The sequence below is a fragment of the Rousettus aegyptiacus genome, unplaced genomic scaffold (assembly GCF_014176215.1).
Source record: "Rousettus aegyptiacus isolate mRouAeg1 unplaced genomic scaffold, mRouAeg1.p scaffold_m13_p_5, whole genome shotgun sequence".
NCBI lineage: Eukaryota > Metazoa > Chordata > Mammalia > Chiroptera > Pteropodidae > Rousettus > Rousettus aegyptiacus.
In genome coordinates, this window is record NW_023416308.1 from 89,084,907 (window position 1) to 89,099,194 (window position 14,288).

A 14,288-nucleotide genomic window follows, 5' to 3' on the forward strand; every position below is an offset into this window, starting at 1 on the left:
GGGCACCACCAAATTAAAATCACCAGGGTAGGAAAAAAATAAAAAATAAAATAAATAAGTGAAAATATGCCTTGATAACTTTGAAATGAAGAAATAAAATAAAATAAAATCACCAGGGTAGAGACCTAGAAATCTGTATTTTTAGCCAAGACACCAGGTGATTCTTATGAACTGGTTAGCATAGAATACACCAAGCTAGAAAAATCATAGTATCCACTTCATAGGATTATCAGAATTAAGTAGAACTATATGAAGCTCTTGACACAGTCCTGGCACATAATAACTGCTCAGTAAGTGTTGGTTGTTGTTGTTATTTAATTATTAGTAAGACATTCCAGAGCCCGGTCAGATAATAGTAATTATATGGATATGGACATCTACAATTAAAAAAGCAGAGGGCATATGAATCCTGGAGTGGAAGGACTATCATTAATTACTTCTTTTTTCTTATTAACTTCATCCCTATTATCCCTCTCACAAAATGGTTCTCAGGCTGTGGTTCTTGAACCAGCAAAATCAGCATCACCTGGGAAATTATGAGAAATGAATATTTTCAGGCCCCTCCCCAGACCTCCTGAATGAGTACAGCATTAGAGGTGGAGCCCAGAAACCCATCTTAACAAGCTTTCCAGGTGGTTCTGAGGCAGGCTACAGTTTGAGAACCATCGCCCTAACACTGCCTAAGTATGGTCTCTGGATCTACAGCATAGCAAATAAGAAATACAGAATCTCAGGCCCCACCCCAGACCTGTACCGCAATGAAGTCCCCGGGTGACTCTCATGCCACATACTGTTTGAGCAGCACTGTTCGAGACCACAGGAACTTCAGAGATGCACAAGATAAAAAAGAACCAAATGTATTGTTGTTTTGCTTGTTGTTACATGGACCAGGCACTGCCCTTCACACAGGTTCCCTTGTTCATCCTCACTAAGCATAGTGATAGGTATTTTTATTCTTGTTTTACAGATTAGAAAGCCAAGGATGAAAACAGTAAAGTATCTTGCTGAAGGTCACACAGCTAAGAAGTGGTCGAGCTGGTCATGTCTGGGTGACCTAAATCTGTTCCTTTCTCCACCCCAGAATGCCTGTGCATAGTTGTTGACAGTATGGCTAAGCAGACACCACCTACCTGCTGGTACAAATAGAGCAACTTCAAAAAAAAAAAAAAAAAAAAAAAGGGCAGTCCCCAACTATGAATGAGCAAGCCTCCAAAAGTATATGTTTCTAACTCAGATGTTTGAAACTAGGGATGGGACTATATGTAGAAACCATGTACATCATGGCTTCTACAAGAAAATGCATTCTGAGATTCTGAGTTACAGCACTAGACAGTAGTAGCTCCCTGAAAAATCAGTGTATCTGGGCTCTGGAAACTTGTTAGTACTTCATTCATATCAACATAACAGAAAACACCTCCAAGGCAAATCCTTTGCAGAGGTTATGGCTTGGGAAACACCCATTCACTCCCCCACTCAAAGATTCACTGTGTGCCTCCTACAAGAAAAGGTGCTGTGCCAGGTGCTATTTGTGATAAAAGATTAAAACAATCTATGCCTCAAGAAATTCACAGTCCAGGAAGGGAAATAAAGCAGAAATACATGTACACACATGCACGTGCACTCACTTAAAACCCAAGGTGAACAGTGGTGAGTGACAGAAGAGAAATATTTATGGACGTTCAGAGAAGGGAAAGATCTCTTAGGACCCAGGGATCAGGAAAGATTTCCCAAGGACATACCATCTAAAGCTGAGTCCGGAAGGATAGTCAGAACATGGATAGGCAAAACTGGCACACCTGGCAAAGGGAAGTGTGTGAACAGAAGCATGGAGGTGTGAAAATGAAGGTCGTGTTGTAGAACTGCAAGTTATCCCCTTAGCTGAGGCAAAAGGTTCACTTAACTTGGATGTGGAAGACGAAACTAGAAAGGCAGGTCTTTGCCTAAGCTGGGGCGATTCTAAATGCTGGGTTGAGAGATCAGAACTTTGTACATATATAGAGAGCTGCTTCACGTCATTCGTGTTACATAATAAATCTCTGAACTCCAAATATTTTTTGAAAGAAGCTCAAGTAAAAACAAACACTTCTGAATTGGTACTGTAATTATTTTCAAGTCTGCTTCCTTCATTAGACTCAATTCAACTTACTTTGAGCATTAGTAGATGCTCAAAAGACACTGAATGTCTAAACAAAGGAATGACTAAATAAGTACACTAATGAGCAGCTCTGAGGGGTTATGAGCAAGAGAGAGGTGGCTCAATATTGCATCATGGTATGGAAAGGAAGGGGGTGGTGAGGGGAGGGATGGTGATGGAGAGATTCGCACCAAATCTAATGGTTGAAAGGCTATTGTGATTGGATAGGTGAGAGGCCACCAGGAAGATTAAAGACAATAAGAATGAAGATAAAGGAACAGAAGAGATTGATACAGCTATAGGACCTAGTGAGTGATTAACAATGGGGATAAAGAGAAGAAAGATATAAAAATCTCACTGAAGTTTGGAGCTTGGGTGGCTGGGAGAGTAACAATGCTATTAGAAAAACTGGAAGTCAGATGGAAGAGTAAGGTGCTGTGTAGACACCGGTTCATTTAATCCTCACGGCCCTAGGGGTATTACTGCTATTACCTCTCTGGTTTCATCTTTTCTGATTTTCATCCATGCTCCTTCTGCTTGAGCCACACTAGCTGCGTTGTTGTTTCTCAAACATGCCAGGCCTTTGCATTCGGTCAGTTTTCAGCAGATATCTAATGGTCGAGGCCCTCACCATCTCTTTGCTCAAACGTCGCCATCTCAATAAGGCCTATTAAAAATTGCCACCCACACCTATCCTAGCTCCCCTTCAGAATTCCCAAAGTGCCTTACCTCCTCTCTTTTTTCTTTTTATTGTACTTTTACCTTCTAAAATATGATATCATTTGATTTATTATGCCTATGGTTTAATGTCCGTCTTCCCTCACTAAAATGTAAATTCCATGAGGACAAGGATTTCTACCTCCCAAATGCCTTGAACAGTGGCTGGCACATAACAGGGACTCAGTAAAGTAACTGTTCAATGAATTATCTCCATTTTATAGATGGGAAAACTGAGGCTCAGCAAGGTAGTGCAACTTTCCCTAAATAACACAGTTGTCAGTCAGTCTGTCCAATTTCAACTTCCACTCTGCCAGGCTGTCCTGTTTTAGACAGACCGACTTTGAGGGGAGAGTGGCCCATCTAAGAGGTAGTGATAAGCAGGCAGTGAGAAATGTGAGACTAGAGCCAACAGCGACCATGCTCACAAGACCGTGGAGCTGGCCTGGTTCGGGGCATATCCATGTGTGCAGGTCCTGACCTGCCTCCAGCCTGAGCAATAAGCCCTCTGACCATAGCATCACCAAGAGAACCAATGGTTTTAGTTCCCAAGTGCGAGTTTGAAGAATCAGGCCAGCTTCTCTAGCTAAGCAGCTCCTAATTTTTCCAGTTGTCTAAACTGTCAAATTACAAACTTATCTTCAGGGGAATGTATTTAACAAAGGACGTGTTCTATTTCCCTTTTGACCACCCATCCGGTGGATCTGCAATTGGTTTTGTTGCCACTCTGATCCCCCCACATCATCAATACAGCACAGGCTCATTTTACAGTGCAGTACATTAACGCACTGGAGCAGCTCAAAATAAACGGGATTGGCAATGTGTAATTATTTCCAGCAAAAGAGTTGGTTCTGCATTTTGACACCATCTGATACATTATAGTACTCAATGTTAAACCATGAAACTGCAAGATTAAAAGCATTTTTTTAAGTTTCAAAAGTCCGCATTATTAAATTATAAAGCAGGTCATTTATGATGAGTCTGTCCAAAACCAGAAGGATAACAATGAAAGATGGCAGGGAGCTTGAATTCTTTATATAACCCCTAAAATCCATGATCCAAGGCTATTGTGAAAGTTACATGACATGGCACACCTAGCCCTGTACCTAGGTCATACTAGGTCCTCAATAAATGTCAGTTTTCTTCCTTAATTATTATTATTATCCCAGCAGCAGAATTTACAAACTACCTCAATTTGTCCATTTGGTCATGCATCCTTTATCCCAAAGAGCTCTCGGTCCACCACAGAAAGGCAAGTAAATAGGTAACTCCCACGCAAGAAGATGGAGTGCTGAGAGAGAGACACACACAAAGGGCTCTGGGGGTTCGGAGAAGGAGCCCTTCCCCCAGGGAAAGCAAGACCTGAACTGAGCTTGAAAGGGGAATAAAGGTCAGTGGAGTGTGGGGAAAGGTGAGGAGGGTAGGGAGGCAAGGAAGAGCACGTGATGGGGAAACCGCAATTAGAACCAGCCTAGAATGACCAATGAAAGCAAACAGATGGTATTTAGACCTGCAGCGGCCCCTCTGTTCTGTTAAAGTGACAAAATGCACTGGGTCCTCAGCACAATGGGAAGTGGTTGAGCATGATTCCTGTTGCCCACCCTCCCTAGTCCAAATTCCCAGTAAGGTGATCTCGAGCCCCAGCCACCAAGCCTCTTGTACTTGGTCCCAAAGATGAGATAGGAGAGATTTCTCTTAAAACAAGGACTCAACGAAATCTAAGCTACTCGGTGGCAACAGCAGCGTCTGAACATGCTGAATCAGCTGCACTACAGGAAACAGCGTCCTTGGGAGACAGGGCATATCACTTACATACAGAAAACTGCTCCTGTTCATGAAGGACAAACTATGAAACGTTTAACGCTGGCCTTCAATTATTAAACGAACGCAAATGGGCTCTGGCAGGAAGACAGATCACATGCACTCAACGGAGAGGGCTCCGGCAGGCCAGCCTAAATTGTGTTGGGGTTATTCATCAAGGCACCAACAGACAGGGAGAGATAGAGGGCTCTCTAGAGATCGCAAGGTCATATGGTTACCCTCAGCTTTTGGAGAACCTTACAAAAAGATAGTCATGCCCATAGTCAGGGAAGAGAACATAAAAAGAACCTGACTCTTTTCAAAAAAAAAAAAACATGTTTTTTTCCTTAGCCCATACTGGCAAAGATCTCATTGACAACGTCTCGCTCCTTGGTAGGCATTTTTCACACTGGCCAGTTTTTGGCTTCCTGTGTGGTACTCAGGTGTGTACCCCATTGTCTCCTCTGGTGGGGGGGTACATTCCAGTCCCCTGGGATGAGCAGCACACTGAGGTGGGCTGGCTTCAGAGACCATTCTCCTACTTACTAGCTACCTGCATAACTTTCATTCTCAGTTTCCCCAACTATAAGCATACATTCATGAGGTTCTTGTAAAAATTAAATAACACAACTTATTAAATAACGACCCGGCACCATGCACACAGAAGGGGCTCCTTATAGTTTGCTTCCTGCTCCCTATAATTCCTTTTCTTTGTGTCCTCGAAAAATTAGAATGTTATCCTGTCTGCGCACTGAGTTCGCCTCTTTTGATTTCATATCAAAACAGTTATGCTTGGGAGCCTCTGCCGGGTTTGACATTAACTTCCCCCTGACAGGAAGAAATCTGAGTAATGATCTCAAAGCCAACTCTCTCACATCTCTCCTCATTCTGACCTGGGACAATCCACCTCACCTGGTAATACCTCTGCTTATGCTCCTCCCTCACTGACTTTACCTATGAAGTCGGCCTATTTCACAGCCCATGCAACCTTCTCACCCCATAGCTGATTCCTGTCTGTTTGTCCAGCTCTGACACAGGCCCAGGAATCACCCTTCAGGCCTACCCAGGCTTCTGCCCCTCACCTGGTTTGGGCTCCTGGATCTTGAGCCCTTGGAGCGAAGGAACCACTTCTCAGTGCAATCTGTTCCACAAGTAGCACAGAATCCAGCACGCGGCAGAGGCTGACCAGAGCTGGTAGGGTGAGAGAAACACTGTGCCAGAGGGCCCAATCCTGGGACATGTTCTTAGAAGTTCTGTCTTGAGGCCAAGAAAAAATTCCCTGGGATGGAAGTGCTCCAGGAAGCCTAGGCAATGACAAACGAGCTGAGCACAGACAGTCCCCGGAGACTCCTGGGGCTCCAGAAGCCTTCGCACTCTTCCGCATGTTCCCCGTGCACTCGGAGCAGTTTACGTGAATGGGCCTAGACAGGTGTGGACAGTACAGATTCCACACTCGATGGAAAGGAAGTGCTACGGAAGGACTCATGAGAATATGGAGTGAGAGAGGGGAAGAAATGACGAGTGAGATGTGGCCTCCTAGTCACATGGGAAAACAATTTACACACTGCTGGTGCTAGGGATGCAGGGGTAGGTGTGCGCACAGCCCCAGACCTCCCCCGCTCCCAAGTCCCCTCATCACTGGACCTATTTGTCACCTACTAGACCACAAGTCCCTTGAGGGAGGAGACTATGCCACACTGAACATGCTATCTACAGCATCTAGCATAGTACCCGGCACAAACCTGGGTCTGCCAATTACTAGCTCTGTGATCTTGACCAGTCACTTAAACTCCCTAAGCCTCAATTTCCTAGTCTGTAAATGAAGATAATAATAATCTCTACACCCAAGGAGAAGGAAATGAGCTTTTATTTAGCCCGATGCCTGATTTAGAGGCAGTACTCAACAATGGTTAGGTATTAGTAATAAAGTAGACATCAAGCAAATGCTTGATAAACTGGGTGTAAGAAAAGGGAATAAACAGTCAAGCAAATGACAACAAAGTTATGTAATAAAAAATAGCAGGAATAAATGTGAATTACTGTAAGAGCAGAAAAAAGAGAAAGCACCTAATTTTGCCTAAGCATATACAGAAAATTTCAGAGGAGGCAGGTAACACTTGGATTCAAATCTAAGGAACTAAAATCGGGCCACGGGAATAACACGTGCAAAGGCACAGAGGCAGGACAGAGAATCTGGTATATTCGGGAATTGCAAATCTGGCTACAAGCAGGGGGTGAGCAGTGGTGACACACGGTGGCAGAGATCAGTAAGAGGCAACGATTCCCGGCGTGCTCTGCCACCACACGGTTCTGAGCAGAAAATGAATGGCACGGGCACTCCGGTGGCGGCGTGGAAAACGGGAAAGGGGGCAAGACTGGAGGTAACATGGGACAGTGATTTTGACTGGGGGAAAAGGAACAGAGATGGGGTTGAAAAAGAGAGAGAAGTAAAGTAAGCTAGCTCAAGAAGCCAGGTAGAAACTGAGTCTCGGAAAAACTGAGGCTGGCCCTTGGCACTCCTCAAAGCTCCTTCATCTAAAGCGTGGGTCTAAGAGTGAGATAATCACCTCCTCTCCACATCTGCTGCCTCACAATGTGTGCGACAACAAAGGAGCGTGAATACGGAAAATTCCAGCTGAAAGCTTTGACCAGAGTGAGCAGGCCCAGAGGTCACGGTCACCACTGAAGCCTCAACGAAACCACCTACAATAGGCCTGAGATCAAGGCCAGCACTTTTCCACTCACATGTAAACCTGGCGCCCAAGTTTCAGCAACGAAACCTTTTAGGTGTGCTTTTTTTTTTTTAAGTCTTTTACAGGAATCCAAGGTCCTCCAAGTAACTTCAGAGAAATGGCTTGTTTCTTCTTTGTTCTTAAAGAAAAACTGGTCTCTTTGCCTTATATGTCTGGGTGCCAACAAAAAGTGATGCAGTGACTTACCAAGTTTCTAGGGCCCCACAGATCAGTCTGTCTCTCACACACACACACACACACACACACACACACACACACACTCCCTCACCACTGCCAGCCACCTCCTACACTCACACCTACCTACCTCTCTCTCTCCCTGCAATAGAAATATACTATTGCCCTGTGAAAGGAGCTGCATTCTAATGGCCATGAGGGGAGTGGGAAGGGAGGAAGGGAAGGTTCAAGGCCATACATGACCATTCCTGCTAAACAAAAATGGTTGCCTTTGTTGCTTCTTATCTTGGTTTCAAACTAATTAGACAGAGTTAATGAGTAGGCAGCAATGATGCTTGGTTCAGCTGTTCCAGACCCAAGTGTTTTTTACTTATTAAAAATAAAGATGCCCAAGGGCTCGATTTGGTAAAAATGCACACAGAGAGGCACATTTCCTTTAAAAAAAAAATGTTTTGCATTAAAAAAACTATATGTGTTTAATAAGTACCGAAAATCAAATGCACAGCGGCAAGACCCCTGGCAGCACCTGTGTGCATTTGCAGAGGTGTCTTCAAAGAACTCTGGAGGGAGCCTCAGAAGACCAGAGTTCTGGTGTCAGCTCTGCCATTTACCAGCTATGTGATCTTGTGCAAAATATATAAATAACAACCTGAGCCTTAGGTTCCTCGGTATCAAATGGGTGTAATGCTCTGCCTATCTCACAGAGTATGAGGGAGAGAATGTAATTGGAAGTGTTTTGCAAACTATAAAGCACTTTGTCAACACCTACTCAGTCAACAAATATTTACTGAGGGCCTATTAGGTGCTAGGCATTGTTCCCCATCGCTACCAACACTGCACCTCTTCAACTCAATCACTGGGTGTCAATTTCAAATGCAGCCTGGTTTGCGGTCTCAAGTGACACACCGGTTCACGCAGTTTTTTCCCCTTTGAAGCATTAGTCACTTGTCTCCATTGGGAGATGCTTAATGACATCGCAGCACTGGGAGGCCCTGGGACGTGTTAGTACAAATGATTATGGAGACAGGGGCCTCCTGTCACCTCTGCTGCCTCAGAGGGCCTGAGCTTGAGAAGCTTCCAAAACCTTAGTTTCCATAATCACAGAATAAGATGATTCTTACAACCAGGGCCAAAGCAGGTGAACAGATGGTAAGCGTGCGTGGTTGTGTCCTTCTGGTGTCAGAGTGGCTGGCTCCACATCCTCACCAGGTGACCTTCACATGCAGGCTCAGCAGCAGCCCCAGCCCAGCCCTGACCAGTCAGTCAGTCCTGTCCTCAGTTAGGAAAGGTTTAAAGTATCTGAGGTTAGCAGCTCAGAAGCAAGCTCGGCGTGCTGCCATTCCTGCCCTGACCTTGTTCCTTGGTTTTCATCACTAAGCATCTGCCTTATTCCAGAAACCATGTCCTACTTTGTGCCAGACGTCCAACAAATATGACCCTGAATTGTTTCATCTATCTGAATCCCCACCTAGTGAACTGTTCCACCAAGACCAGAGTCCTACCTTACTATTACTCCAAGAAATTGTCTTGATGCAGATTCAAAGGAGCCTCCTGAGGCCAGAGCTTTTAAGAATTCATCTCCACATCCCCTCCATGTGCAGCTCAGCATCTGGCATGTTGTAGGCACACAATAAATATTATAGAATGCAGAGCTTGCCCACTTGCTTAGATGACTGCAAAGTGTCTGCTCCTATGCCCCTCCCCACTCACAGGACCTCCTTGACGGACGAAAGTACTGGGCTTCCTGCCACGATCTCTGGATGTTGTGCTATTCCTACAACTCCAGGCCCCTGGCAGCGTCTCTGGGTCAAAACTACCTACCCCATTCTCAGTATGCTCCCTTTGCCACTTAGCACATTCTAAGAGCCAAAGGGCTAAGCAGGTTCTGAGGTCTGGTGGCTGGCTCAGTGTCGCAGACCCAACCACCTTTCACTACTGGAATCTGAGAGTATGAGGACTTGGCTTGAACCACCTGGCTCCTCCTGGTACCAGGATAGAAAGAACTCAAGTTCTGTTCAACAGACACCGCTGAACACCACGAGTGGTGAGAGAGAGGCTCTGTTTAAGACCCTGAGAGCGATACAGTAAATGGCTCACTACAACCTAAGAGAGAAGGGCTCTGTGTGGGTCTCGACTATAACATATCAGATTTGGGTTCTATGAGGTTGCTCTAAACCTGAAAATGTAAGTAGGAAACCTAATTTATACTTCTTTACCTCTCCTTTCCAGATCAACAAAATACAGGTTCTGATTCTGTGTGATCAGAATCAGAACCTGTATTTTAACAAGATCCCTAAGCAACTTGCATACACACTGAAGTTTGAGAAACATGATTCTACAGCTTTTCAGAAAGACCCTGGCCGACCTGGAGCATGACATCTTCTGCAAGAATCTGAAAGAAGAGTCTGTCACAGGACTTGACTGAATGTGATTAGAAGCAGCTGGCCAGTAGTGAGAGCCGGGGAAAAATGCTGCAAGATCCTTTTAAACTCAGCTGCGATCCATAAAATATCTCTCAAGTGCTTAGAGTCTTCTAAATTTGAAGTCTTTAGATAAAATGACTTAAAAAATACTAATTATGCACAGAAGTCTAACCATGAACCAAGCATTAGAGAATCCACAGCTTCTTCTGCACTGGCGTGCAGCCAGCAGGCACTGAACAGAGCTCTAAAATCAGCAAAGAGGTCACCTCTGAAACCATAGCACCACTTCTCTCTGCCCCACCTGTCTCCTGACTGGCCCTTGCCAACCAGGACTTCAGTCTCAGTCGGTGTCCCACAGACTAGACCACGCTTAAAGGAATGCTGCCTCGACCCACAAGGCAGGGCAGAGGTGGGAGAGGCCCACGACCTCTGAGGTCACAGACACCACACACAGTCAGTCCCTCCCGTGGAGCAGAAAGGGAAGAAGGGGAGGAGCACAGACTGGAAGAAGCACAGACTAAAGGAATCTTGTCCTTTCTTCCAAACCCAGGGAGACCAGCTTCTGTCATGGTGACCATCCACCTGAGAAAGTCCCATTCAGCCAGTGAGGCTTTGGGACAAGTAGAGAAACCATCCTGAGCCCTGGGTTCTAGCCCTGACTCTACGTTAATGCGCTACGTGTCCCTGGGAGGCAGCCTCCTGCCTTTCCCCCTCCCCTCCAGATGAGAGTCACCACTTGCTCCTCTGACTTGGGATTCTACTCAACACTGTAGAATTATTCATCTCTGTTTGCAAGGCCACATCACCCACTGTGCAAGGGTTATGTTTCAATTGCCCGTTTCTCTAGCAATGGAGGGGACAGAAAGAAGGAGGAAGGACAGAAGGGGATGGGAAACTTGGACTTGACGATTGTGCAGGTCGGCAGCAAGCTGGAAAGGGAGCCCTTTCTTGGGGGCTCTCTCAGTGTCAGTGCCCATTTTTCATCCTAAAAGCACACTGTGAAAAAATAACTTATAACCCTCAAAGGCCGGCTCCAGACTCCTCACTGCACCTGCCAAAGGCTCCTCTTCCACCTTATGGAGTCAGGATCACACACATCAACTACATACATCATCAGGGAGGATTTCTGACCACCTGATTTTCCTAGCCAACTCTGATAGAAATCTCAAGTACAGATCTGACTATAAAATTCTCCATAAGCCATTAGCTATAACTATACTGTCTCCAAAAATAAATCTTCAAGACCTCCAAAATCTATACTTAATCTAAGGGAACAAGGTGATAGGACTCCTGATTATCCTTCTTAAATAATCCCCCTCTTACCATGGTGGGGGACATAGCAAGGTCACTCTGAGTACTTACTGAATGGACTATGGCCAGCCCCAGTTCTCTCTTAGGTAGGGAAGAGGGCTTGCCTTTGTGAGTCTTCTCTAAAAGCTGACTCCTGGTAGACAGCTCAGATCCACCTTCTCCTAGGATGCCTCCTCTGACCATCAATGCTGCCTTAGGTGCCCACCTCAACACTCCCCGCCTCAACTGCTATGGCATACCCTTGTCTGTCTAACCCAAGTACTGTTAGCTTTGTGAGTGCAGGTCTGCAACACTTGTCTCTGTAGCGATGGTGGCCTACACACATGTAGGAGTCATTCAATGGATGTTTTATGAATGAATGAATGAATGAACTAAACAATGGAAATCAAACAAGAACCAAAGGTCATTTACTCAGTTTTATGAGTGTCAGTCAAGACCACCCTTCAAACTCATTGTGAGCTAGACCTACTCTTCAGTCTATAAGCTAGAACAGAAAATACCCAGGAGGTTAAATCTGGAAAAAAATGGGATTCAAACTGGTTCGGAATTTTTTCTGGACCAGGGTATACTAACAAGTAGGTTATTCTCACCTATTTCAGGTTCTGCAAAATTGTGCTACTCTTACCAGAATCGTTAGGTCAGAAATCTATTCTTTAGAAACTAAACACTTTATATTTTAGTTATTAAATGCAATGCGAAAGTACCCAGCACATATTCATTGTTTAAATTAACATTTGTTGAACCTTAATCTACAGAATTCCATTTCTCTATGTCATGATCTAGGAATTTGCAAATAGTAGTTGCAGAACCACTCTGGGCCACCCACTTTTGTGAATATAAAAGCACTTAAGTAAGGCAAGCTGACTTTGGTAAAATAGCCTCTATTTTTCATCCACTTATATAACTGCATTGTCAAAGCACACCAATAACCGGTACTGTCATCTCTCATGCCCCCAAGAAAAACTTCCTTTGGGGCTCTTTCTACATTTATTTTCAATTGCCAGATCCCCAGAGGAAAAAATCAAATCACTGACGCTATTTCCAACTTCATGCTCAAGGCAGCCACTAAGAGGATAATAGGGCAGCTCCGCTTTTGCTCTCTTTGAGACGGGAAGACTCCCTATGGCTGTGAAGGAAAGGCAGGACATGTGTGAGGACATTCAAAATATAGCAAGGAAACCCAAAACAACAGAAAGAAGAGCTGGAGAAAAAAGCTGTTTGGAGCAATGAATCGTTCCAAGGTAACTTATGTTATTATGTAAGAAACAAAACGAGCTTTCAGAATTGCCATTCATTTACTGTTTCATCCATTCATGTGTTCATTTAGCAAGCAAATATTCATTGGGTATCCATTATATGCGGGCACCGTGCTAGGCAGGCAGGAAGTATAAGAAGACTTTCTAATAAGTAGAACATCAGTCCACAACCGCTCACCACGTTCGGCCACATTAGCCTTCCTTCAGGTATTTGTACAAGGTCCTTTCATCCTTCAGCACAAGTCTCAGCTTAAATGTTTCTTCCTCTAGGAGGTCTTGTCTGATTTGTACCCTCATCCCACACTAGATTAATTAGGTTTGCCTGTTATATACTCTCAGAGTATCTCCTTTTTAAGGCTCTGTATACTTATCATTACTTTGTCTTCCCCAATAGAAGTAAGCTCCACGTGGGCTAGAATATAGTAGGACTCAATAAATATTCACTGAACAAATGAATGAACTGGGGTTTATGGGCAAATTACAGGCCCTGAAATGTACAGTGGGAAAAGTGTGGGATTTGGAGCTCTACACACTCAAACTCCAGCTTCACCACTCATTAACTATGTCACCTTAAGCAAGTCCCATGATCTCTCTGAGCCTCAGTTTCTTCACTTGTAAAATGGAGACAATACTTAGAGAAGATGTGAAGATTAAATAATATGATGTGAGTAAAGTAACTGGTACAAAATAGATGTTCAATTAATATTACCCCCTCCCCCACAACTCATCTATAGAGAAGAAAGAATTGATAACAGCAAGGTAGGGCCCCAACCCTATAGGGCTTCAACTTATCAAGACAGGAATCAGGTACAAGGCAACAAGATAGGAACTAGGGCAAGTCAGGACAGGGGTAGCAGCCCAGATGACATCTTACCGACTCCCAGTCTCTGAACTTGAGCTTCTTCAATCTACCTGACCAAGGCACAACACTAGGCCCAGGACCGAGCCTGCAGTTGGATATCAAATGGCTGCAGCTATGGGAGATAGCAGAGACTGAGCCTATTCCTCAGGCCAGAAAATGGCCTTTTGAAATATTCAAGCAAAAGCATTCATCTCTTCCCCAACTACTCTGTCCGTAGCTAACTAAAGGGAACCCAAAGGTCTAAAAGGATCACCAGTGAGGGAAAAGGCAGGGCAGGTCTCAAATCCAAATTCTGCCACCTATTAGACGCGCGCTTTGGGGGCAAGTTTTTCCCTTATCTAAGCCTCATTTCACCATCTACAAATTGGACTAGAATGTTGTCTAAGGGCCCTTCCAGCACAAGGGATCAGTGGGCAAAGGGAGGCTCTTCAATCATGCACACCACCGATCTGATGTTCGGCTGCACTCTCAATTACAGGATAAAATGGTCAGAAGGAAGGACTAATATGGTATTTCCTGAGCCTATTTAGTCTCGCGATTCAGCACTGCACCTGCTCCTTCTGCATTTGCAATTTACCAGATATCATCACAGGCACTCCTTAAACAACTATCATTTACCACTTGCTTGTGTGTATCAGGTCTTAAAAAAAAAAAAAAAAAAAAAAAGACTAATCAATAAAATTGACAAAATTTACTCAAAAAACAATTTTCTTCTTCTTTGTTTCCATTAATAATAGCAATACCTTTAATGAACTGCTGACCTGCACTGAAAATCAGACAACTACCAGAAGTGACAGGGGGCAAATATATAGTCTACTGCACAAAGAAGTAATGCCACAGAGAATACTGTAACCCATT

The 14,288-nt window shown here is 44.4% G+C and overlaps 1 protein-coding gene across 2 annotated transcripts in view; it reads right to left on the reverse strand.

Annotated features, from left to right (window-relative positions):
- The window catches only part of SERGEF (secretion regulating guanine nucleotide exchange factor), a 181,393-nt gene that overhangs the window by 93,994 nt on the left and 73,111 nt on the right, over positions 1–14,288 (reverse strand). The gene's annotated exons all lie outside the window — the stretch shown is intronic.